The sequence below is a fragment of the Carassius auratus genome, unplaced genomic scaffold (assembly GCF_003368295.1).
Source record: "Carassius auratus strain Wakin unplaced genomic scaffold, ASM336829v1 scaf_tig00017073, whole genome shotgun sequence".
Classification (NCBI taxonomy): domain Eukaryota; kingdom Metazoa; phylum Chordata; class Actinopteri; order Cypriniformes; family Cyprinidae; genus Carassius; species Carassius auratus.
The window spans coordinates 49,076-75,401 of NW_020524739.1; the positions used below are offsets into that span (position 1 = coordinate 49,076).

The 26,326-nt window shown below is 35.5% G+C and overlaps 1 long non-coding RNA gene across 1 annotated transcript; it reads right to left on the minus strand.

Moving 5' to 3' along the window:
• Nucleotides 1–647: 647 nt before the first annotated feature.
• LOC113075492 (uncharacterized) lies at nt 648–25,771 on the minus strand. The gene is made up of 3 exons (XR_003280946.1): nt 25,691–25,771; nt 24,936–25,019; nt 648–716 (listed from the first exon to the last, which is right to left on the minus strand). It is a non-coding gene; the product is annotated as an uncharacterized LOC113075492 (long non-coding RNA).
• Nucleotides 25,772–26,326: the final 555 nt, after the last annotated feature.

The following is a 26,326-nucleotide window of genomic DNA, read 5'->3' on the forward strand; positions in this document are numbered from 1 at the left end:
ATGTATTTTCTTGTACGCCAATAATCTTTTATATACAAATTAGATTTTTTTTAAACAGTGCAATAATATTATAATGATTTTTAGTATTCTAAAAAAAAATCACTTAAGACATTTTTGAACTAAGTTATATACAATTTAATTTCGCAGTGCAATGCAACACAATAAGCCCCAAAACTGTCAAAATGCTGAATTAAAGCGTTTTACAGCTCAAATAATACAGAAGCATTCATATAATCACTTTTGTGCACTTCACATTTCTGCTTTTAAATGGACTTTGATTGTAAGAGCCTGTACGCTTTTATTTAACTTTTTTTTTTTTGATTGGTTGCATGGAATCCAAAATATTCCTTTTAACAAAGGACAGACAAACAGTATGATGCTTTTTGTTTAATCAGCTAAAAATGTGCTTGTGAACAATTAACATGCCTAAAACTGTTTGTACCTACTGTATAATAAAAAACACATATTATGATATTTTTGTTTATATATATATATATATATATAAATTAGTGCAATGGATTTTAGTTTAGAGATGGTGGTTATTTGGGATAAAACACATTCCTAATGCTTTTTAAAGCATGTGTCTTTTCTCATCTCATCTGTAGTCAAAGGTGCAAGAAAATTTGTCGCAGCACTGTTACACTTACATTTCCAGGTGAACTTCAGCTTATAAAGTTATCCAATTAGGTTGCTTAGTCTGTGCAACCAGCTGCAGCCTGCAAGGAAGAAATAAATAAAGAAAAATATTTTCTTGGATTGTAAAGTGTGAATTGTCATCAGCAATGTTCACATGAAATATTCACAAACGCAAAAATGACAAAGTATCAGGTGCATCATGTCCCTTATTTATTATTATATATATATATATATATATTTTTTTTAACTCACTTGCTTTCCTAGGCAAATGTCATAAACTGAAGAAAGCAACAAGGAAATCCAAACAACAGGTTTGTTTTAGCAGGTGAGTGAGTGGTCAACAGAGCAAAGCTAAGATAGGTCATTGAATAACAGTCTTATCTTTGTAGGTTTGGATGAACTGGTATTGGTGAGCCGGATGCTGGTGCATGTGAACGAGTGGGTGGAATGTACGGTCTGGTGCTGTGGATGTTATTGAGTCTGCAAAATAAGGCATGACCAATTAATTAAAAATCAGCTGCACAACTTATTAGTTCATTAAACTAGTCTAGTGTCACAGTGTTTGAATAGCAATAAGGTGACCTGGGTTCAAATTCTGGTCTAATATACAATTATATATATATATATATATATATATATATATATATATATATATATATATATATATATATATATATATATATATATATATATATATATATATATTTTTTTTTTTTTTTTTTTTTTAAATATAAAGTATAACCTATATAATAACTCAATATAAAAAGTTTATGTATGTGTGTGTATATATATATATATATATATATATATATATATATATATATATATATATATACACACAAGGGTAGATGATGGCAAAAATGTATGTTTTTTTGAAAGCAATGATCTGTAGAAAATGAGACTTGATTGTGCTGACCTAATTAAGACATAAATGGGTGATTTCTGACACAGTGCTCTAGACAAACATGCAATTAAAATCCATTTGGATACAAATTCTTAGGGCGCACGTGCTGCTCCAGTTTCAATGGAAATGTTGCTGCTTCTGCAATATAGGTTATAAGGATAATGCATAATCATAATTTGCAGTAACAATGCATTGTATTATCAGGCTTTTTATTTCGTCTTACATTTCACAATGTAATGACACCATACATTTTGACACAATACCAATTTGTGTTAGTATTTTTTTCTTGGTGTTATGACTAACTTGGTCTTGTACATATTAACTTAGTCTTGCAACCATAGCAACATTTAATTGCTTGATCTGATTCCTTACCTAAGATTTCTTACTACTGTGGCATTGCAATTAAAATCATATGAAAAGACTGCAAAAAAGTCAGCAAAAGAAGAAAAACTCACAAAATCAACTAAATATGACCCCTGACTCAATTTTATTGTCACTTCCGATCAAAACATACTGTCATTTTCTTCTGAGACAGGTTCAGAAATGAATATGTCTTAATGCTGCTATGCTAGTTTCCATCAGAATAATTCATAAAAATTCATGTTACTTTGCTGCAGCAAGTGCTTCCCAGTTCAGGGCCTGCATCAAGGGGACAGATGGGGAAATATTGTTTTGGGCCCAGTGACAAGTGGAGCCCACTAAGGACTAGACTATTTTTTTTTCCTTTTTTTTTTTTTTTTACCGGGGTGGAATTTAAACAAAGGCCTTATCCCTTGTGCATGTAAACCATTGATCAAGCAGAAGCGAGCAGGGATGAGCCAGTTCCCATTGATGACTAGACTATTGATTGGACACAAAAAAGGTTGTTTCTTAAATTAAGCCAGGCAAGTCTTACAAATACATCCACGACTCTGAAGAAATTAAAATAGACTCTCATACACTAGGGGCCTTTTGGAAATCACATTAGACCTTTAAAACCTGTTTTCAGTATTGAAATGCGGCCAGAAAACATATAGGAAAGAACTTCAAACAAATGTCATTACATTTCTCTCATTCAACTTTGCATCAGACAATAAAATAAGTTTTATGTGGTCCTAGCTGACAAATGAATTTCTCATGCAGCGCATCATTCATAATGTATTACTTTGTCACCATTGCATTATTGTTACATCGATAATCACTTTTTAAGATTAATGGAGTTTGTAATAACTTACTGTGTCAAGTAATACATTTCGCAGATTAAAAATGTATTACAATCCAAGTTACTGTGAAACTTTGGCAAAGAAAACAAGTCTATTTCAGGTGTTTATTACACTGAGCATAATGCAAAATTCAACAGGCTGCATTTCTGAGTAGTTTCAATCATTGCATTGCAGCCCACCTTCCTATTTGAATTATATTGATAAAAAGTCTCCACTATACCACTTTCAAATGCACTGCATTATATGCTGAGTAATAACTTTCACAGGGAATGTTTTGCCAGCAAACTTTCCAAATCTCAGATCATTTCTGATCTTTCTAGACAAAAGGGAAGCGAGTGACCATCACTAGGTGGCAATGTAGTGACACAGGAAAAATGAATAGTGTGCCTCCTGCAGACCGTATGCATGTTTAGAGAGCAGCAATTTTTCCATACCATCTACAACATCTCCACTTATTTTCTTAATTTAAGCTGAGGTATTTCAAAATCGTTTGTTTGAACACTTGACAGGTTCTTCAAAATGATGAAAGATGCATTCATACGCATATATAAATAGCATGCATAACTTACATAAATGGTTGTGCAATGTGTAATTTTTGGCCATTTTACTGTTGTATCTTTAATACATCTTACAGATCGAAGGGGTGAATCTCTAACTCTTTAATAACAACATGCGAAAAAAACAAGAGCCTTTCACTCATGACTTTGGAAGGAAAATATCTAAATGGCTCATTCCTGCCAGTATCTTTTAAGATCTCGCCATGGACAGCTGGTCTAGGACATGCATGACGTTTTCACACACCAAGCTTTTCCAATGTCTCACAAAGCTCTTCTGCTGTCTACTACAGCATCGGAAACAGTGACAGGTCCCGGTAAGAGAGCTGAACTGGCAAGGCATGTCAGACCTTGCAGTGATTTCTCTGAGAGCTATTTCCCATTAGCATTAAAGTGGTCCTTAACAAAAAGGAGCAAACAGTCTGAAAAACAGCTACATGAAAAAAGCATTAGTGTCTGTAAAAACTAGTCTTTTGACTTAGTAGATGGAAAACAAAGAAGGTAAAAGGGATGTGAATTTGATTTAACAAAGTTGTTAGTTCTGGTTTATAAAAAGAAGCAGAAAATCAGTTGTGAGTCTGACATTTAAGATTCTAAAGGGAACAGAGATAATGGTAAAAAATTGCTACTTTAAAAAAACTAAATGCATATACAGCAATGTCACTGTGCCACGCAGACTTGCAGCATTAGAACTAAAGCTCCTATGTGATCTGTGTATGGATGTCAATGTTGACAAGTGCCACAGACAGAAAATCCTTTCCCCGAGGGAATATGCAAGCTAGGCACTATCATAAAGAGATCTGGCAGAAAGCTAAATAAAGGGGTTGAGGAGGTTATCTGGAACACTTCCTCAGCCGCTCGTAAAGTCTTATGTACTGTTTCACAGATGGCACCTCTGTGATGTCTGAAGAGTAAAGCGTCCTCTCCCTATGCTTTGATTGGAGGCTGGCGGTGCCTTTTAACACACTTTACCCCTCACACACCACAGGCTAATACATTCTTCAGAATGATTGTTTTTAAATAAAGAAATAAAATGAACTTAAATAAATAATAATACTATTTCAGTATTTTTACTTCAAAATGTAACCTTGAATTCAATTGTTTCTTGCAATTTCTAATAATATTTATTAGTATTATTGCCTTTACTGTGTTTTAGTTTAATTAAATGCAGCTCTGGTGTGTGTATGTGTATATATATGAAAAATTATTTACAATAAATGCTGCATTAATTTATATAATTAACTATCATTTCCATGCAAACATCCCTTTTTAAACTTTTAAATAATTAAACATTTAAGGATGGAAGCCAGCAAATCCAATTACGTCAGATTAAATGAACTAAATAAATCACAAGCCGCTAAATCCGTTCAGTACCCCAACATCACTGGTTTAATACATATGCAGTTGTATTAAGATGTTTTAAGTCAGGAACTTCTGGTAACAAATCTGGAAACAAATAGAGTGAAGAGAAAGAGAGTTTAGAATAAAGAGAAAAGGATGAATGAAGTCAGCCAGGCATCAGTGGCACAAGCTTTTCCTTAAAATTGGGAATGAGAGAGCTACTGATGCAAAGACAGAGCTTGTACTTGAATGATTGAGGTTATGCAGGTGACCTCATAAACTAAAAACCATGGCAGGTTCCCAAGGTGAACGCTGAATTATGCTGTTATTAAAGGACAGGCCCTGGCAGCCAAGGTTAGTATGTAAAACATAATCATCTTCTTCCCTCTATGAGTCCGTCATTAGTTGTTCTTATCAAGCTGAATTAATCACAACTTCAACTAGCTCTGCTATCACAAAGCGAGATGCAGCTGGAAATTTGATTCCAGCAAAGCCACCAAAATTGGATCTGCATATATATTATTACATATTATTACATATATATTAGGCCCAGCCGTGTTAGGTTAAAAAAAAATATGTTTGATGTGAGAGTTATTCTGTCTTGGAGAATCGACAACTCAAAACATGATTTCTGATCAACTCCCGACACTTAGCTAGCTTTAACAGTGGGGGACCCTTCCATCACATCATGAACATTTGGACACCCGATGGTCCTCACCCAATGAATTACAGTGCTGGAGTGAATACGAAGATGTCCGTGTCATATATGGAAAAATGTCAGGAGCTTACAGAGTTGATTTCATGTTACAAGCAATGCAAGAGGGAATGTAGCTCTCGGTCCCAGCCACTAAACGCACTTGTCCTTCATTGATCTTCCCTGCTGACTGCACTGGCAGCACACTGCTGCTTTTCTCTGTTCCAAAGGCTTGCAAATGTGCTAATGGTATTGCCAACCCTAAATCTGCAGTGACTGGGAATGTGCCATCATGTTAAGCAATAATTCTTGCTGAGGCCTTTGAGAGGTCACACAGTATGTGAGAAAATTACACATAAGACTCCTGCAACACTCTTTATATCATACGCCAATTAGGATGCATAAAAGACTTATGTAAATATGCTATGTATGCTTAAAATACCCTGTTTTCTTCCTGTGGATAATGAGCTATGGAATAAAGTAGTTTATTTTTGCAAAAGCTAAATTTTGGTGATAGAAAGGAGATTTGCAAATCGTTGTTTTGTGTAACATCGCCAAGTAAAATAGTAAAGGGTCAAGCCATCTTTGTCTTTTAACAAATTCTTTGCTTACAACAGCTGTTTGCACTATTTATATGTCACTGAGCATGTGAATATAATACAGCCTGGCAGATACAGCATTGCCCTTTGAAGACAAATTCGGCCTAACAATAAGTTTGATTGGATGAAGCATTCTACAAGCATTGTTATCCCCCGCCCCATTTTAAATGGAAGTTTCACTTTTATTGAAAGTTAATCCATGTTTTGGCCAATAAATATTGCACTTAATAGTTGCTCTCCGTAACAGCAGTTCCAGTGGAAATTTATTGAATACTTCCTCATCTAAAACAAGGAAAATCCATTGACTGCTAGAATAGTTCCGGTATTCCTATTTGGTTGTTAGGGACACCCCACTTGAAAGAGGAAAATGGATCTCTCAAGAAGAAAAGTGAGCAATACTCCATGAGTCATTGTGGTTAAGCACAAGTCAGGAGATGGATGCAAAAAAAGAAAAAAAATCTAAGACTTTATCAATGCTTAGAAGCACAGTGAAGTCCATATTAAGAAGTGGAATTATTTGGTACAGCAGAGACCCTTCCTGGATGAAAGAGCCAAGAGGACCAAAAGGCCGACAGCAACTCTGAAGCAGATGCAGGAACTCATGACAAACAGTGGTCATTGAGTGCATGTGACAAAAATATCATAAATTCTACAAATATGGCTTGTAAGGGAGGGTTGAAAAAAAAGCCACTCTTCAAGAAAGGCCACATGCAGTCAAGACTTTGCTAAAATGCACCTTGAAGATTCTGATGTAGATAAGAATATCAAATTTAACTATTTGGTCACGACACCAAATGACATGTCAGGAAGAAATCCAATGCAGCGCACCATCCAACTAACAGCATTCCTCCAGTAAAGCATGGAGGTGGTGGTATCCGTTTATGGGTTTTTTTTTTCTCTGAAGTGGGGACTGGAGAACTTGTCAAGGTAAGTAAATAAGGATGGGGCAGAATACCCTCAAATTCTTGAGGGAAATCTGCTGCCCTTTTGCAGAAAGTTGTAAATGGGAAGAAGGTACTGTATATCTTGCAACATGGCAATGACCTAAAGCACACATCAAAACTGAGCACACAGTTGTTCAAGGAGAAAAAGGTAAATGTCCTTGCATGGCCTCGTTCAGCGACTAGACTAAACCCACTGAAAATCTGCGAAATGACTTGAAGACTACAGTCCACAAACAGTCACCATTGAACTGAACTTGAGCAGTTCTGCAAAGAATATTGGCCAAATATTGTAATTACTGCAAAGCAACAAAATGCAATTATTTTAAAGTTGGGTGATTTTTTTCTATACCCTCTGTAATTTCTAAAATAATTGTTTGAGGGAATGATTCAATGACTCACTCATTGCTCCTAAATGTATCAGCAAGTCTGTATGAAAGGACTGAATGAACAATTACAATAACTCACTTGCAAAGACAGTCACTTGTCAACACCTATTGGCATAACATACTGAAAAATTCCCACCACTAATACATAGTCTGACTGAAGCAAACAGCACAATGAAACAAATTCCAAATGCAGTTGGACCGTTCTTCTTAGAACTCCTGAAACACAGCTTGAAGAATCAGATCCAATGACTGGAACTAATTGTTGTACAACAATGAATATATCTAGTGTATACAGTACATGTACAGATATAAATATACATATAAATAAACTCTGCAGGGAATAACTAATGCCATTTTTTATTAACAATTTAGTGCTGGACTTTGCATTGTGCTGTAACCTGGGATGTAATGGCTAAGCTGTGAATTAAGTCCCAAATCCCCTTGATTCCTCAAAGCTGCCCGCACATCACCACTACTGATTTTTGCAGGGAGAGCCACCGCTCAAGCCACACTTTGTGAGAGTCCGGCAACTTGTTATAATCCTGTATATAATGGAAAGTGGAATGTCACCTTGTCTTGAAGGTACTAGATAGCCTTCTGTAAAAATGTCATTTAGCTCAAGTGCAGATCACATTTAATTAGAAGAGGGGATTTAAATTGCCATGCATCAAACACTGTGGACGACCGAACTGGAGGAAAAATAGGCTTTGGGCCAGACTCCATGAGCTTCTCACAACCCATCAAAATCCCCTGTGCCATGGAGGACAATAAGCCAATGCTGAGCCGTCTTAATTAATGATGACCAAAGCATACATGAGAGCAGAATGGTAATGTTCAGTCAGAAGAACCTGAAGAAAATGATGAACAGCCATTCAATTAGGAAACAAAAGAGGATGTGTATCATGAAAGTGTCAGACGTGTCAAAACAGCACACATGATAATTGAACTCAAATACACCACGCCCTCTATTTATCTCATAAAGTCATGCTGAAGCTCTGCAGGTTCCCATGTCAATAAATTCTTTACATCCTTCACTGCCTTACCCGAAATGCTTCTCTTTATCAATTCAGAGTTCAAGGGGGGTGGGGGTGTTTTCAAAGCATCTGTCAAGAAGTGGCAGCTAATTTCTTGATGCATGTTAACCTGTCAGAAACGGTGTATATTTTTAATCACTTTAATCCTGCCTTTTGTTGTAAAGTAATTTGGCTTTCATTAAGTTCCATGGTACAATCAATAACAGCTACACAGGTGTCAAAGTCAGTTAGCACACATCTACTTACTGTATGATGGAACAAAAACATTTATCTAGACGGTTGAAACTAAAGAAAACGTTTCAATATTCTATACACTGGTGAAAGATTTATCTAATTATGCAAATGTAAAAACACAATGATGTCAAATAAATAATGGCAATAGTTTTAACAAACAAGAAAAAGCCCTTAAATCAAGAGCTGGATTTAAAAAAAAGACATCTGAATATCCTGCTGTGCCCGGCAGTCCAAGATGAATGTTACTAAAACATATGATAACATTGTAGACTCATCTCAAACTTGCAAAAAATGTTAATAGATGAAAAAAAGAGCACATACATTATCAAAAGTACTGATTTATCCCATCTCAACAACTTCAAGAGAGTTTTACAAAATATTCAAGCATCTCCTCGCTGTATATTTTCAACAAGATGATACATAATTAAATAAGGTCATCTCTAAACCTCTTACTAAGCACCATCTTTTCACTTTGATGCTAGGGGGGTTAACTCACAAACCACACAGCTTTTTCATTAGCTTTTTTTTGTCAATGCTGTGTCAATTATTACAGCTCTCTCCTGCAGGTCTACGTTGGTGGCTGGAGTCTTGCCAGACTTAACCACATTGATTTCCAGCACGGATTTTAACAGAGGAACAAAAAAGGAGTATAATAAATAGCATCTTTGCAGGTTAGTGGCATGCTGAAAGGATGTGTTTGGTCCTGAAGAACAGCATGGTGTTGCTTTTGTTAACAGAAAGTGTTTTTTTCTGAAAGAGATAAGATGCAATATGTGTCATCTAATCATAAACCTTAACTTTCTTCATTCATCATGCTTATTGCATTATTCTAAAATACTTATTTCTGCTTTAAAATCTTGATAAGCTATGTTTGAAGAAAGTAAAACAGCAGACATACATGCACATTAGTTGACTATTATGCATCAAGTTGCTTGGCAAGTAACAACCAGACGGTTGAGTTAATGAGGTATTTTGCTGAATGAATTAATGTGTAACTGCTGTTATTATAGTGAATTATTTATCATTATTATTTTTGTAATTTTTTTTATCTTTAAATAATGTTTTTATCATTGCGTTGCTTTAAAGGGATAGATCACCCAAAATTAAAAGTTCTGTCACCATTTATTAACCCTCATGTTCTAAACCCTTATGTGTTTTTTTTTTTTTTTTTTCATATTTGGGATACAAAAGAAGATATTTTAAAGCACACTCAAAAAAGAACACTTGAGACCCCATTGATGTTTATTGCATTTCCAAACCATTTTTAATATCAATACAATTAAAGTAATATTTTTCTCCAACATGAATATCCTGTCATCACTTACTCAATGTTCTTTCAATGCCATTATACCATTGCAAATATAACTTTGTTTCATGAAACACAAAATGAGAAGTTAAAAAAAAAAAAAAGAATAATTAAATTTGTCCATACAACCTAAATGTTATGGATTTTATCTATTTTATCTAGATTTTTAATTTAAATTATTAATTATTGTTCACTGATTTAATGCAACTGACCGCACCACGTTATATACAGATATGAATGTATGTAAATGTGAATTTGAGAGCTGCAGCAGAGGGAAACATCATTTGGAATAGGTTTGGAAAGAAATTAGGGCGAGTAAACAGTGGCAGAATTTTAATTTTTGGCTGAACTCATCCTACAATGCTTTTGCCATGTGTAGACTTCTTCTCTGAGGGCCTTATATTGACACAAGTATAATTATTCTGGAGCATTAAAATACATTACTAGAGATCTAGAGTAACAAAAACCACACTGACTTTAAAAAGCAATCTGTAGAACACTCATTTATAAAGCATGTAAGTCATGATAAGGTTTATATGAAATAGATTTTTATAATATTTTTAGGTTTCTTGTCCCTCTCTGTAAATGGAGGTAACATTGTTCCCTAGAAATAAAAAAATGCTCAAGCAGCCAATTTCCTTCAAAATGATGAGTCACTCAGCAATCAGTGAAGAGCTCCAACAAATGATTAGAAGTAATACTGTTAGTTATTGCAAGTTTTGTCACCTCACTCATTCAGTGGCAAGAAAGACAAAGGACACTGACTTATTTTTCTATACATTTACATTCAGTCATTTTGCAGATGCTTTTATCCAGAATGACTTACAATTGGGGAATACAGCGATTATTCTTAAAGAGGTTATTGTAAGGGAAACAGGTCAATTTAGCTCAAAGGGAATCATTTAAGATTTTAAAGGGAATTTGAACAGAATCACTGTTTCACGGCTGTTCACGGAGACGCGCCTGCGGTTCAGTGAACGAGCCGTTTAACATCAAATCTGCGCTGGATAATAATATCCAAACTATAGTGAAAACACTATCAATTAGCACAGTAACAAGATCGGCAGTTTAAGACATTAACTTGTAAGCACAAAACACAAGATACTTCTCTTTTCAATATGAATAAGGCTTTATTAGATAAATCTAAGACATAAACTAATCTAACACATAAACGCACGCACACACACATTCACACAAGTTGCAGGGAGGTCGAAAGTTAGGGAAAGATGAGTTTAAGAGAAAGGAAATATGGAATCCCAAGTTACAGCAATACGTTAAATTGCATAGACATGAACAACCATCAATCACGTAATTAGCGCTCGCATTGAGTTCCTCAATGGGGTTAAAATTATATTAGATACACCAGCACAACAAATATCTGGGAATACGTTGCCTTCGTTTGCTGTGAAAGGGACTCCCGTTGAAAGGGGTATCCCGGTGTCGCTGATTGGCTGGAAGTTCAGTTGGCTGAAGTGACGTCTTGGGGAGCCCGTGCTTGGGCGTTGGCTGAAGCTGGAGTTGTGTGGCTGGTCGCAGTTCAAACGCGCAGACGAGGTCGACGTTACAAAACTTAACTCAGAACACGAAACTCTCAAACGGAAAAGAAAAGAAATAAAGTTTGACGAGACTAGGTTGTGTTCCTTCTCATTGTGGCATAAGTAGCAGCAGGCAGGCACACTGGAACCGCGCTCAAAGAACCATGATGACTAACCGCATGGCTAGATGCTACAAGCTAAAGCTAGGTAGCAAAGCTACAAGCTAAGAGCAGGCATGACTGATAGCACGAGCAAGGCTGGAACTAAAAGCAGACTAAAAGCCGACATGGCTAATAGCAGCAGCTAGGGACTAAAAGCAGACTAAAAGCAAGGCATGACTGATAGCACAAGCAATGCTAGAACTAAAAGCCGACATGGCTAATAGCAGCATCTAGACTAGAACTAAAAGCAAGATTTAATCGTGTCCAAAGTTTTTAAACTTTCCTGTTGGCCACCCCTCAAATGTTGCCTTGACCAATCAGATATGTTCTTGGGGTGGGTATCATAAATCATTTGTTTATCTTACCAAGCATGTGGTTCTTGCCTCACAGGGTCTAATTTTGGACATGATTCCTATAACATGATTATGATATATTTTACAAATAAATGATTGTCAGGACAATATCAAGCAAGAAAATGCGATTATTTCAATACTAGACATGACTATGTATCCTATAGTTATCAAAAGACATACACAATAAGTGATTATACATGATAGTCAAATGTGTGGGTTACACGTAAATGAATATGGAGTTAAGCAATGGAATGATTCATTCATAAGTCTTTTTTGAGTTCATTCTGGTCCATATATAATGTATAAAAAGGGTTTCTTTGCCATTCTCTGGCAAAGGACTTTTCTGTGAAGACAAAGGTTTAAAGCCCTTCCCCCTTAGGAATTTCAGTCTGGTTTCACTGGCTGGGGGGGGAAGTCAATGCAAGTATTTAACTTGATCTCCTGGGTTTACATGTGATGTCCAGCGTTGCATTCCAATCACGAACAATAAATTTGACAATCTCTTCTTCGAATTAAAATTGTCAATAATTGTTCTATTGGTGTTAATGTTGAAAGCTGTTGTGTGAACAAGTTGGTTGGTTGGTTATCTTGCTTGGTTCTTGTGGCACTAGAACTGATTTATGACTTCCTGAGGAATTCAGCTCATGTTTCAATGCACACAGCTCTGATAGACTCTTTGATTTGTCTGATTTGACTCATTTCTGCTACATTATTCTTAAAGAGATTATTCTGAAACAGACACAGCTCGTAATACCAAGTTTTGGGCATTGTTAAAATAAGTACAAGCTAGAAATAAATTAGAGAAAGACAGGTTTTTTATTTTATTTAGGATTAAGTCAAGTAGTATTGAAAGAGATGAGTATTCGGCTGTTGCTTAAAAATGGTCAGGGTTTCAGCATTCCAGATGGGGTGGGAAGATCATTCCACCAGCCAGGAATGGTGAAAGCAAAGGTTCTGGAAGGTGATTTTGGGCCTCTGTAAAGGTACCATGAGGCGTTGGTCACTAGCGAATCTCGAGAGAATGAGCGGAAGTAGGCAGGTGCTGAAACTGTGGCTGTTCTATATGCAAGCATCAATGTTTTGAACATGAACTTAAGCCTCTGAAAGGACTTAAATCATGGTGTAACATGGGCTATTTTGGTGCTGCTGCATTCTGAATAATTTTTGATTGTGCTTGGAAGTCCAGCCAGAAGAGCAATGCAGTTGTCCAGCCTAGAAATGACAAGAGCCTGAACAAGAAGCTGTGCAGTATGCTCTGTTAGAAAGGGACTGATCTTTCTGATGCTGTGCAATGCAAACCTGCAAGATCGAGCAGTCTTTGCAATGTGGTCTTTGAAGGTCAGCTGGTCATCTAAGATTACACCAAGATTTCTGACCGAAGTTGATGGGGTAATTGTAGAAGAAGCCAGCTGGATGGTGAAATTATGCGTTAGAGTTGGAGTGGCAGGGAAGACAAGAAGCTCAGTCTCTGCTAAGCTGAGCTGTAGGTGATGTTCTTTTCATCCATGCCGAAATGTTCCGCCAGGCAGCATGAGATCTGTGTAGCTACCACTGGATCATCTGGTTGAAATGTGAGATAGAGTTGTGTGTCATCAGAATAACAATGGTAGGAGAAGCCATGTGCCTGTATAATGGGACCCAGAAGTGTAGTATATAAGGAGAAGAGGAGGGGTCCTAGAACTGCTCCCTGAGGAACCCCAGTGACCAGTTGATGTGCTTTGGATACCTTCCCTGCCCAGGCCACCCTGAATAGCTATACTAGCTATACATTGTTGAATTGATAAGGCATTCAGTAGCATCAGGAAACTGCATACCTGTTTGATAGAAATGAAATACCTCTTTTTTTAATGTGGTCATAAATTAGATTGATTTATTTCATTCAGCCTTCTAAATTATAACTCAGATCAGATCATCAAGGTTTGTCAAACTACAGTATGTGTAGCGAGGAGCAAGGAAACCGGGGATACACAAACAATAATACTTTAATCCAACCTTCAAGGGAATACACAGGCACAACAGGAGCATAGGACACACACGGGTAGACGTATAATCTCTGACCAACATGAACTGAATGGACTAGGGCTTATAAACCCAGGATGATTGGGAAAAACAGGTGCTAGGAATGACTAATTAAAAGGGAACCCAGCACAGATGGGGAGGAAAAACACAACACAATGAGTCCAGGGGCATGACATGGTTATTCCTTTATTTTGCTGTTTTCAATGCTGTTATCCTTATTTGGGAGCAGTGAAAGTGTTATATAGATCAGAATCGATCAAAATATGTTTCTGTTCAATTATGCTGTTTGTTGAAGGAATGTGTGTTAAATAGGAATGAAAATGAAGAAGAGTTCGTTTCTTGGAACAGATTTGGAGAAATTAAGCATTACTTCACTTGCTCATCAGTGGATCCTCTACAGTGATTGGGTGACAATAATTCACAAGTAATCCACACCACTCCAGTCCATCAAATATTTTTTTCATTTCTGGGCAAACATTCCTAGCTTAGATTTAATAAAAATTTATCTTCTTGCAGTCTGTTTAATGTACCAGTGAAGTTTTTTTTTAAATTTAGTTCTTTAGGTGTTTTGAAATGACCTTGTACCATGCGGTATTCTGTAATGAACATATTAAGCTTGCACTTGGAGACTTGGAAAAGCACAAATAAGAGGCAGCACTGCAGATATGGTATGTTTCTCCTATCTGACATGTTCAGTTGAGTTCACAGAACTCCCTCCTAATGAGCTGATCGTCTGAATCAGGTGTGTTGATTAAGACAGACACATAAAATGTGAAGCGCTGTGTGTCCCCATGCAGGGCCAGGATTGAAAACCACTGCAATAGGGTCAGAGTACATGTTGCCATGGTAACTAACAACTCAAGACACCTTTCAGAACGGGAAGACAGGGCCAAGAACACTGGTTTTAAAAATTGATTGCCATGCTTGAATAATCTTACAGCCTTGTAAAGTATGTTTAAGACTAAGTTGACTTTCTTTCTAATTTTCTGAGGCCTTGGCTTCTTCAAGAAATTCCCTGCTTTTCAATAGATGAATACACACAGCAATGTGAGGTTTAATTGCTTAAAAGGTCAGTCAGGTGTAAATGTAATGTCAATATGTCTAATAATTTGTTCATCATCTCCAATGGATTGTATGCCATTGTAGGCTGCAGAATTTGTTCATGTAGCCATTGAGGAAAAGATAAAAGAAGCACAGGCAATGTCTCTTGAACTTGACCTGTTCATTGGACCAATTCTGATTGCCACGTCATATTTGCCCAGATTTTGCCTTAAGGAATAAGGAGTGTGCTGATTTTCTGCTATGAATATAAGAATCCACCACTGCTGAATGATGCAATAACTTTTACAGGGTTGAACTCAACGTCTCATAATATCTGCATTTAATTCCATAGGATCAAGATTTTCCACATTATAAAGCCCAAAAGTGTTAAGTAATAATTTAACTGTGAAAAGGGTTCTTTCAAGTCCTTTAAATATGCAAGTTTTCAAAGCGCAAGCATTTTAACGATGAACATTTTTTATATCACACCATTCTGTCTGCACCTCAGCATGAAAGCACGCACCTGTATCTTACTCTATAACTTTCCCAAAGGGTTCTCACACATACACACAGTCCTCATTTTCTGTTTGTTTGTTCTTGCACATTCATTACTTGTTCAATTTTTAGAACAATAAGTGTTGCTTTTGTGAAAATGACGTTGAAACAACATTTTTTTTTCTTCATGTTCAGATCTGGGATGTTGAAAGATAGAAGGATAATAAAAATAGTGATATAATAAACTGCAGAGCCATCCATCTATAAGCTGCACAACACCTATTTAGATTTATAATTTTTTTTACTAAATCTAAATGCATGAAGACCCAACCTCTTTTCAATATTTTCTTGATAATATTTTTTTTCCCAATGCCTTTAAACTACTGAAAAACTTTCTACATTTTTTTTTTTTTTTTTTTTTTTAGAAATTATTAGAAAGCATATAGTGACCTAATTTTGGTTTATGAATTTTTATTTATTTATTTTCTTTTGTTGTTATTTGCATATCTTATCCACCTTGGTGAAATGTTCGTCTTAATGCCTTAGTGTCCCACTGGTTGTCTGAAAGTTGCGGAATAATTATAAAAAAAAGGTTATTACCTTGAAATGGAATATTAAGATGCATGTTAGCATTAACACGTGGCCATTATTATATGACAGATATAGCTTTAAAGCCTTACTGGTTTCTTGATTTTCATTTAATCTACTACAGCGATGCTTCGTTACATACCCTTTATGATCTCATTTTGTTTTATAGTACATGAATTGTTCCTCTCTGGTGATAGTTTCATTTATTATGACTATTAAGAAATAAAATGACCAAGGTTTAATGCACAACCCTGCGCTATATTTTTACACATAGCAACACTGATTAGACATGCCAGGAGTCTTTCAAACTATTAAAGATTAACTAGATTTCAGTTGTCCTTATGTAAATCCAAAAAGTTTTTACTCATACTCAGAACCATAAAAATGCTGGCTAAAACAAGATTGTGTCTCACAAACAGAAAGCTATGGTGCTACTCAGCAGAGTCCTGTAACACACTGAGTGAGGAGGATAATCTAAGTGCAGACCTGAGAAAAGAAAAATTGATCACTCTTTTGTGTCTCTGCTACATTCTCTTCCTAAACTGAGTACTACACTTTTCTCCTAAATTTATCTGTCACCTCCTCAAGTGCACCTAAAATAACTCCAGCACATTCTTAACCATGGGCTCATGAAGGACAAATAATGCATAATCCCGTCTTGCGGGGGAGAACAAAGAGAAGCAATAAAGCTTTAAATTAACGTTTTCTACTTCTTCTGTGTTTTATAACAGGAAAGAAGAATCACAGGAAATGCTAAATCACAAAGCAGATTCAGACTCTTATCTCAACCCTGTTATGTAAAACATCACCAAAATAATATGTATGAATAATGATTTGTGTAATACCATTCTTATATCTTTTCTAGGGCTGTTATGAAAAACTTGTTAATTCTGCTTAGCCTACTGCTTATGTTTAGTTTGATTTCCCTTATATGGATGCTAGCCTATTACTGCTAGCATGGGAATAATAATATTACTGCAGCAAAACAGAGTACTGTTTAAGCTTAAATATTCAAATTAATGCAGTATTGTTAACGCATGTTGGCGCTAATACTGTGATGTTAAACTGTTGATGCTAACATGCTAATGTTAGGTTTACACTCAGACCTCCTCCTTTCCACTCAAATACCATCTTGCAGAACAGAAAATGGATTAAGTTTTTTTTTTAAATTATTACTATGTTGCATTAAACGTTGCCTTTTGCAAACCAGGTCCATGAGGAATTCATGTCCTGAGTTTGTAAGCAGGAAATCATGATGTTTTTATTTATTTTGAAAAGAATATATATATATATAAAAAAAAAAAAAAAAAAAAAAAATCAAATGCATTTACAAGTGCAAAGTCTTACAGTTGTAAGCCAAAGCAAGTCTTGCAATACACCTGGATTAGGCTGCTATATGGTGCTGTAGCAAATACATTTGTACATAACCACAGTTTGCTATTCGGCAACAGAAATAGTTCCCTCAAATCCATTGCAGAACTGGTGTGTGTTCCTCAACACAGCGCTGTTTCATCACTGAATGAATCAGCTGTTTTAAACCAGTTTGAATAAAATATTGAAGAGACCATGAGAGAATGATGGTGAATGGTAAATGATCATCCACTTAGCCTACTGGCAGTTTTCTTTTCATATTTAAACATATCATTTTATTTTTCCATCATAATTCTATATTCAGAATTATGTCTTTAAGACAACAATATTTCAGTATTTATGAAGTTATGAAGATGCAAGCTCTGTGCCACCTATGAAGTGCAAAGTTGAATTTTTGTTATTAGTGATTTCATTCATCTGGTAACAGCTCTAGTGTCTTATTATGCATTGATTATATATAAGACATTTCTCAGACTGTATGTGGATCTTTCAGAAGTGATGGAATGGTTTTGCTCTTGGCCTTGTCTTAGTCTCACCCTCTCCAAATCTTGGTCTTGTCTTGATTTCAGCACACTCTGGTCTTGGTTGTCACTTGTTTTTAGTTTAGGTGTTCTTGACTACAGCACCACTGATATAGGCCAATATCTCTAAATCACACAGCACTATGAAACTGCTGAAATAAAAGTTAAAAGTTAGACCATAGCTTAAGATAAAACTTTTTATGCCTCTGTTGAAGTGCATTAAAAGCAGCTCTCGGCAGGCCTAATGATCCCCTGATGGAGTAACTGACCCTCTGATGCTTTACTTTGAAACTTTCATCCTTGGCATTTTTCCCTGACAGAGTTTCCACTTTTGAAATATCGTGCTGGCCATAGCAGACACCAAATTACTATATAGCCTATCATTCTTGTTGCTGACTAGCTCAGAATTCAATTTCGTTGTCTAATTGTAAGCATGCTGGCAAATTATAGACTGTTTATAGAAATACACAACTTAGATCTGTCTGATAGATCTGTCTGTCCGACAGCCATTGTCGACCTCTTAGGGTTTCTTGATGTACTGTAAATGATGACAAATAATGATTAGATACTGGCTGGCTTCACAGCCTCAGACAATACAGTTATTTTTATGAAATACAAATCTAAAGCTTATTTAATGCAGTAGAAAACTTTGACAGAGTGTTTTTGCCATGGACCATGTTTCTGTCTTCTCCTTACAAACAGATTCTGTAATGTGAAATTTGTTAACAAAAAGCTTAATGTGTGCTTAACTGTGAAATAAATAAATAAATATCTGTTGAAATAATGGTGGGGCTGTTTTCCCCATTTAAATGACCACGTCTGGTTATTTAGTATAATTTGTAGTACATATAAATAGTGAATGTTCTTTGAATGGTCTCACTAATCGATCAAATAAATTGGGTGACTTTCAACCTGTTACTACATCGTTCAAGGCAAACTATTTTTTTATACATATTTTATAGCCTCGGGCAAAACTCAGTTACTTTGATCCCCAGCAAGCCTTTGCATAAAGGATCATAAGGAATTGTGCCATTAGGGTGATGGGAACTGCTATCGAATATATCAAAGTTCTGTTGGTGCTTATTAAACTCACACATTTGTTTCTCTGGACAATGTAAAATAGGGGTAAATCTGAAAGGACAGTTTTCTTAAAATTATTTGGTCATGCACATGGATGTATATCTGAATGTCAGGTACTTTCTATGGAATGGAATGCATTGCGTTACTTTGTGTTACTTTATGTCACCTTGGCTAAGCCTGCTTATATAATTTTTATATATATATATATATATATATATATTTTTTTTTTGGCAACTGAAGGAAGTTCAGTTTGTAAACGTAAAATAATTTTGTTACTTTACAGTTACTTCACTATAGTAAAAAAGAAGCCTAATTACGTAACTTGCATTGCTTGTAGTACATTGCTTTCCCAAAAATGGCTTAGGGTTAAACTCCTTTCACTCTACGGTTATGGTTTATTTATTTTATCATTTCATGCCATAATGAGAATCAAAGGCTATACAAGTAATAATAATAATACTAATAAAATAACAACTTTGTAAAATCTTTCAATTTGAAATGGGATTAAATTATTTTTCCAGTAGAATTATTTTTTTAATGTAATTAATTAATTTCGGAGTAAAAATGTTTCCTTGTATAATTTAATCTAAGGTACTCAAGAAAATATGTTTTACATTCAAGGTAGACTTACACAAATCAAATAAAGGCAGTTCTTCTCCTTTCAATGCATACACATGGGTAAGTCTTGTGTGACCAATTCAACACCCTTATATACTGTCTGGATATTTCTATTATTAAAATAAAATCAATGTTAAGTTCCTTCATTTATAACTGGATCCCTCTCATGTAATTCGTTATTTAAAGTTATAGTATTTCAAGAGACTATTGATAAATGAATGCAAGTTTTAAAATTCACAAAATACACTTGAAAGCTGTTGCATGAAACTATGTTCTCCGGTGCTTAAAACCTGCAAGTGCCTATTCTGATAAATTCTCACTAATGTTTGTGTTGATGGTTTTTGATATTCACAAAAAATGAATGGCCCTCACAGCTCTTTAGGAGAGCATCCGTTGGAGTTTGTGTGTGTGCCTGTGCTCTAATTATCCTGACAGCTGTGCACAAAAAAGATCTCCATGAATTAATCCTTGATCACCTGCACTGCACTGATATCACTTAAGGGCATTTGATGAGCCACACATTTCTCTGTGTACACTGCAGATCCATACAAGAGACCCCCCCCCCCCCCCCAGATGAAATGCTGCTTTGTGTTTGTTTTGGTCTGGTCCTGGAGGATCACATTGCTTCTGAAGACTCTGTCGCTTTCGGCAACAACATCTGCCTTGTGAGTGTGGGGCAAGTCCCTTCAGAGCAGAAATGCCATTTAACAAGACGCGAGGGATTTGAGTCAATGAGTGCTCAATGTGGTGAACTTCATCACAGCAATGAATCTCTCCTAAGAGCTTTTAGTGATGGACTTTTTCTCAGATTCCTGGCGGACTCTCCTAATAGCGGGGTAGCTAACAACACTGTGCTTTTGATTCTGCTTTTATGTCAGACCACTCCAACTGGTCTGGCTGTTTTAGCTTAAACTACACACACACACACACACACACACGGTTATTAGTTTTTGTTTGTTCTAACAACTTTTTGTTGTTGTTGTTGTAACAAGCCGCAGCTCATCTTTTATAATATTCCTCTAATTTCTCATGTTAGAATAAGTTTATTCCAATTAAAATCAAATAGTTGATTTTTTTTTTTAACAGTGTTGATGCTTGTAGGATTGTTTTTATTTAAGTGCTTAGTTCTCTATTACATGTACATTTATATAGAAAACATTACACAATAATTTATTATTATTAATTATTCATTAAATTATTACATTACCAAATAGCAGCACATACACTGTAAAAAAAAAATAAAAACACCTATGCCAACTTGAAAATTTAAGTCCAGTGACCTCTTTAATAAACAAAAATTTTAAGCATACTGAACTTTTTTCAAATAATTTACATTTATATTATGTTAAAATTATAAAGTTGAATTTTCAAAAAAAAAAAAAAAATGCTCAACTTATTTTAAGTTAATGTAAAAATGTGTTCAAAAGTTCAGTCAGTCAGATTTACTAAACTAAATTTACTTAACTAAAACATTCAGCAAAGCATTAAATCGATCAGAAATGACAGTAAAGATATTTATAATATGACAAAAGATTTCCATTTCAAATAAATGCTCTTCTAAACTTTATGTTCTTCAAATAATCCTAAAAAGAAATAACCGTTTCCACTAAAATATTAAGCAGCACAACTGTTTTCGGCATTGGTAAGAAATGTAAAATTAATGATTTCTGAAGGATGACGTGACACTGAAGACTGGGGGTAATGGCTGCTGAAAATTCAGCTATGATCACAGGAATAAATTACATTCAAAATATATATTCAATTAGAAAGGTGTTATTTTAAATTGATCTAGTTTTTCACAATATTGCAGATTTTTGATAAAATAGATGCAGCATTGGTGAACGTAAGAGACTTAAAATAAATTATATATATATATATATATATATATATATATATATATATATATATAAAATAATAATAATAATTATTATTATTATTATTATTATTATTATTATTTTAGACACACTGCTTTAAAATACATCATGTGTAGGTCATTATTCACCATTAAGATCTTGTGGCAAACAGAATGTTAAGATATTGTGTTTCTTTTAAAAACACTATGGTTTACTTGGTTTGCTTAGTCCAAACAGGACAGAACACCTGCTTTACCAGCGAAAGCAGGCCTTAGAATCAGTCTAGCTGTCTTCTGTCCAGTGCCCAGGAGAGCTGGGGATGAAGTGTATACTAGCACGTGTAATTACAAGCTCTGCAAACCATGTGAGTACACTACTAAACACGACTCATGAAAGCCTGTCCTCCTGCATGACATCACAACCATGCACATGTCACAAGAGGCACCTCTGAGACCTTCCTCAACTTAATGAGCCCCCTGACAGTCCTAACCTCATTTTTGTTAAATTGGCTAATTAAAAAGACATTTACGACACAAATAAAACCAGTGTACATTAAACGAACACTGCTTCAGTGGATATACCTTTTTAAACAGAATAAATCCACTCTTTTAGACTTCATTTCACAATAAATAGCAACCAGAGAGGACATTAACCATTACAGTGGTATAACAACACAGAAAGCAAAGAATAAAAGACAATAAAGGATTACACTAAATGAATTTAAACGAGTCATTAAAAAATGTGTTCAGGTTGAGCTTCAGTAGTGTGTTAGTTCATTATTTATTTTACCTTTATTTAACTGTTCAAGTTTAATATAATAGTCTGGAACACATAATATGACTTTTAAAGCTTGGCTTTGTAAATCTTGTTCCAGCGTTTAGGGACTTGTTTTGTTACTGTTTAAATCAACGCGTGTAGTCTTGATCACGTTAATTAAACTAGAAACGGCAGGAATACTGTGAACGTTTTTTTTCACTCCTCTTCTCTATTGTATGATCTGTTAGCAAGAGACAATTTGCATTATGTGGCATTAGTGAAGGGATTAGGGAACATGATTTATGCCGGCAAGACATTCTTCATTTTCGCAAATGAGTTTCCATTCCCAGTTGAACAATGGAGCACTGTCTGACCCTCCCTTAATCTCAGTGAACAAAAAGGGCTTGCTAAACCATAACTTTGGGACCTTGTTATTCAGACCGTGATTAAACCAGTGCTCCTAAATTAACATTAGGTTGGATCTCTATTAATTCTCTGAATTTTCAGCGTTAATCACAAGTTAGCAGCCAATCAACGAGTAATGACTGAAAAAGTAAAGACTTTCTGCAGCATAGGCATCTGCTGTTTCAAATGGATATGCCTGATTGCTAATTTACTAAAGTAAATCAAATCAAATCAATCGGTAAATTACTTCAGGGCAGGTACCCAGGCAAGTATCCTTTCAGAATATACCATGTCCTAAAAACAATGCAGAATTACTTAAGCCTTGCCATATTTACATATATAATTATTTTGTAATTCAAGCAATTTTTTTGACCTTCTTATGTTTTCTATATACTGTAGATTGTGAATAAATAGTCGCATGCGGTTAGATGTTTGACTAAACCACATAAGAAAGGTATGGTGTGCATTGCAATAGCTTAAGGCCAAAAAACGTATCCTTTTAGGTGGCTTTATATAAGATTGTACAACAATAATTGGCTGACATTTAAAATAATAATAATAATTGTAATTAATGGTACAGCAGTTGTAGAAAACGGTTGAACAGCAAACACAGGAAAAACAGCAACGTGCAAATGTGTATTAGACTCTATGATCAAATTTTCTGCACATTCAGAAGGAATAACTTCATACTATTTCATCTTCAAAAGTAAAAATCTTGGGCACTCTTATGCTTTTATGTGCACCTGGGAAACTTGTAAATCGGCAGTTGTTATTTACAACATGTCATGTATTAAAGTCAGAAACATAACATGGATGTAGCATAAACAAAATAAAAATATTGTGTATATATAATCTTTACATATAATCTTTATTAATGTGAAGCAGATTGTGAAAATGTATATTATTTAAATATCGACCGGTAATCAGCACGTTCCCAACTCTGCAACTTGTATCTAGTGTCCTATTTGTATACATACGATTGATGTATACATATGGCACATGAGTCCCAAAGGCTGCTAAAATTCAGCTGATTAGATTAGAGCTAAACATTTTGCTAATTAATGTAAGGGACATGAACAGGAAATTTTACCAGCCAGAATCAAACCCACGTTTCCCACATCAGCACCAGGGATCAGCACAACCCCCAGGCCACAGCTCTGACTATACCTGCTGACTTAAAAATGTTAATGTCTTTTGGTAAGTCAATTGCCTCGAGCTGGAAGCAAATGAAGATGTGTGAAGACGTTCCCGTGTTGTTACAGCCGGTTTGTTAGGTGTAATCAATGAGAGAGGATAGGCGTGAGGAGACGGCAGAATGACTGGCAAGGCCCTGACTGCACTGGCCAGGTGCAGAGTGAGTAGGGACCTCCCTGTTAACACATGGCACACCACTCAGCCAGGGAGATTAATGGGTCTGACTGCATGGCAGCGGAGCGGCCAGGGATCAGGGAGTGTAATTGCGCTGGGGCAAGTATGGACATGGACAGCTGCACATAGCAGGAGCCAATCACACCTCGTCATCCCTGCCATACCTCCAGTTGTTCACCCCAGGTAAGAGTATCCCAGTCCGAGCCATGATAGGATACCAAGATGAGGATTCTAGGTGAACGAAAAGGTGTTTTATCTTCTATCACAAAAGCAATTTCATTTAATAAAAGTTCTGTTTTGGTTAAATTATGGCAGAAGCACTTTTGCGGGTGTAGGTCGTGTGTTAAGACTTTGAGAGAATCTGTTTCTGCCAGGCATCAGAAACTTCAGCAAAAGTTATGTTTTTATTTTAGACCATTGCACGTCAATGTACAGTGAGGGGGAAACACTGTATTCAAAGGTTTATCCTTTGGAAAATATTTATGTGGATCCCATGCGCAATAATGTGTTTTTGTGTACATGAAAATCTCACTATAGACATGAGAGACATTGACAATAAATATCTAATATCTATAATGATGAAATTGCATTTCTGCCTCTCCTTAGACAATTTAACACCCTGCTCGTAACAGTCTGCTTCTTGCTCTGCATGAACTGTTTTGACACCCACATGCTTGTATTATTTCACTGAAGTCCTTGTTCCAGCGACAGATGTTTAAGACAATGTAAATTCATTGGTGACATTGAGATGGTACTTTGCTATTCAAATGAGCTCCATCTCCTTCAGCCCTAAACGGCTCCTGTATTGGTTGGAAATATCAGTGTCTCTATAAACAGCTGTGACCCCATGCAGGAAGTCAGGCATCCCACTTCCTGTGGCAAGCTGTGCCGCTGGCTCTCCTGGCCAGAGATGGCTTTCTAATTGGTGTCCTCTCACCTCTTTATACTGAGATGCTCCTGTTTGACAGCTCTTGGCAGCAGGATGAATGTCCTTGAAGAACAAAAAAGTTGAATCCCAAACCTGTAAAAGTAAAGCAATTTACCTTCAAGGATTTTCAAAGAGAAAAGTGAAAAGGAACAATACCCAGTCTGTTCATTAAAGAGTCAAAAGTTTGCTACGGAATCCTAAAAGTGGTAGGAAAGTGAAAGATTGTACTGTCCCATTTCAATCTAGAACTCAGTCTGTGCTAAATGATTTACTGATAAAACGTCTCACTGAATTCAGCTCTTTCTGACAACTTTTAAGAAAGGGAAATACAGGTTCTCTGCTTCTAAGATGTGTTAAACTGTATATTCCTTATATTTTACTAAAATAATGTCAATAATAATAATCAGTTAGTTGGTATACATTATCCATGTGCATGTTTCACTTTTTTTTTACTCATTATAAATTAATATTTTCACTTTGTGTACACAGTATTTAGATATATTTAGATAAATGATTATATATAAATATAAACTGTAACAAATATTTAAAGCTTTTAAATTAAAGTAATTTTATATTAACTATATATTATTTTATATTAAAATAATTTGAGTTGTAAGAATGCGCTTTAGAACCGTGCAGCAAACTTCTCTTTTTCTTGTTTTAATCATTACACCGTTCGGTAAACACCGCAGGTGTCATGAAGTCTCTGGCACGGAGATTAATTTTTAATTTCACTAAAAACAGACTAACCCACAGTCACCTACCATTATTTCTTCTGAGTGCTGTATTACTCCCATCCATGATTTAAGCATAATACGCAATGCTCACGAAGACTTTAACTTGAGAGGCGGCATTTGTTTTCATCACGTGACCAGTAAAACAGGCCAATCACAGCGCGATGGAGGCGTTGTTTTGTTGACATATGATTGTGATTAAGTTGACCAATGAAATCGATGTAGGGGCGGGGCTTATGTTTAAAGATCACATCGACCCAAATAAAGAGATAGGACATTGTTAGATACTGAAAGCTGCTTCCCACTAAAACGTGTCCCCGATTGTTTATATTAATTATTTTTTTTTTAATTGAAGATTACCAAACCAGTTTTGCCTGGTTTAAGATGTTTTTTTCTTCTTCTGCATGTACTTTACATGTGGACGAATTGACAATAAAGCAGACTTGACTTGACAACCTACCTACAGTATAAAACAAAATGGAACTAAACTGCTTACATATGGGATGGTGGGTAAAAATGGAAATAATGGAAATTTTGTACAGACAACTGAACTTTTTGGCCATTGTCATGGGCAGAGAAATGCTCCAAGTTGCTGAAGTTGAGAGGAGGCTCTCGGGTATGAATCATTTACATGTCACAGACATGCAAAAGCTTAAATAAATAATT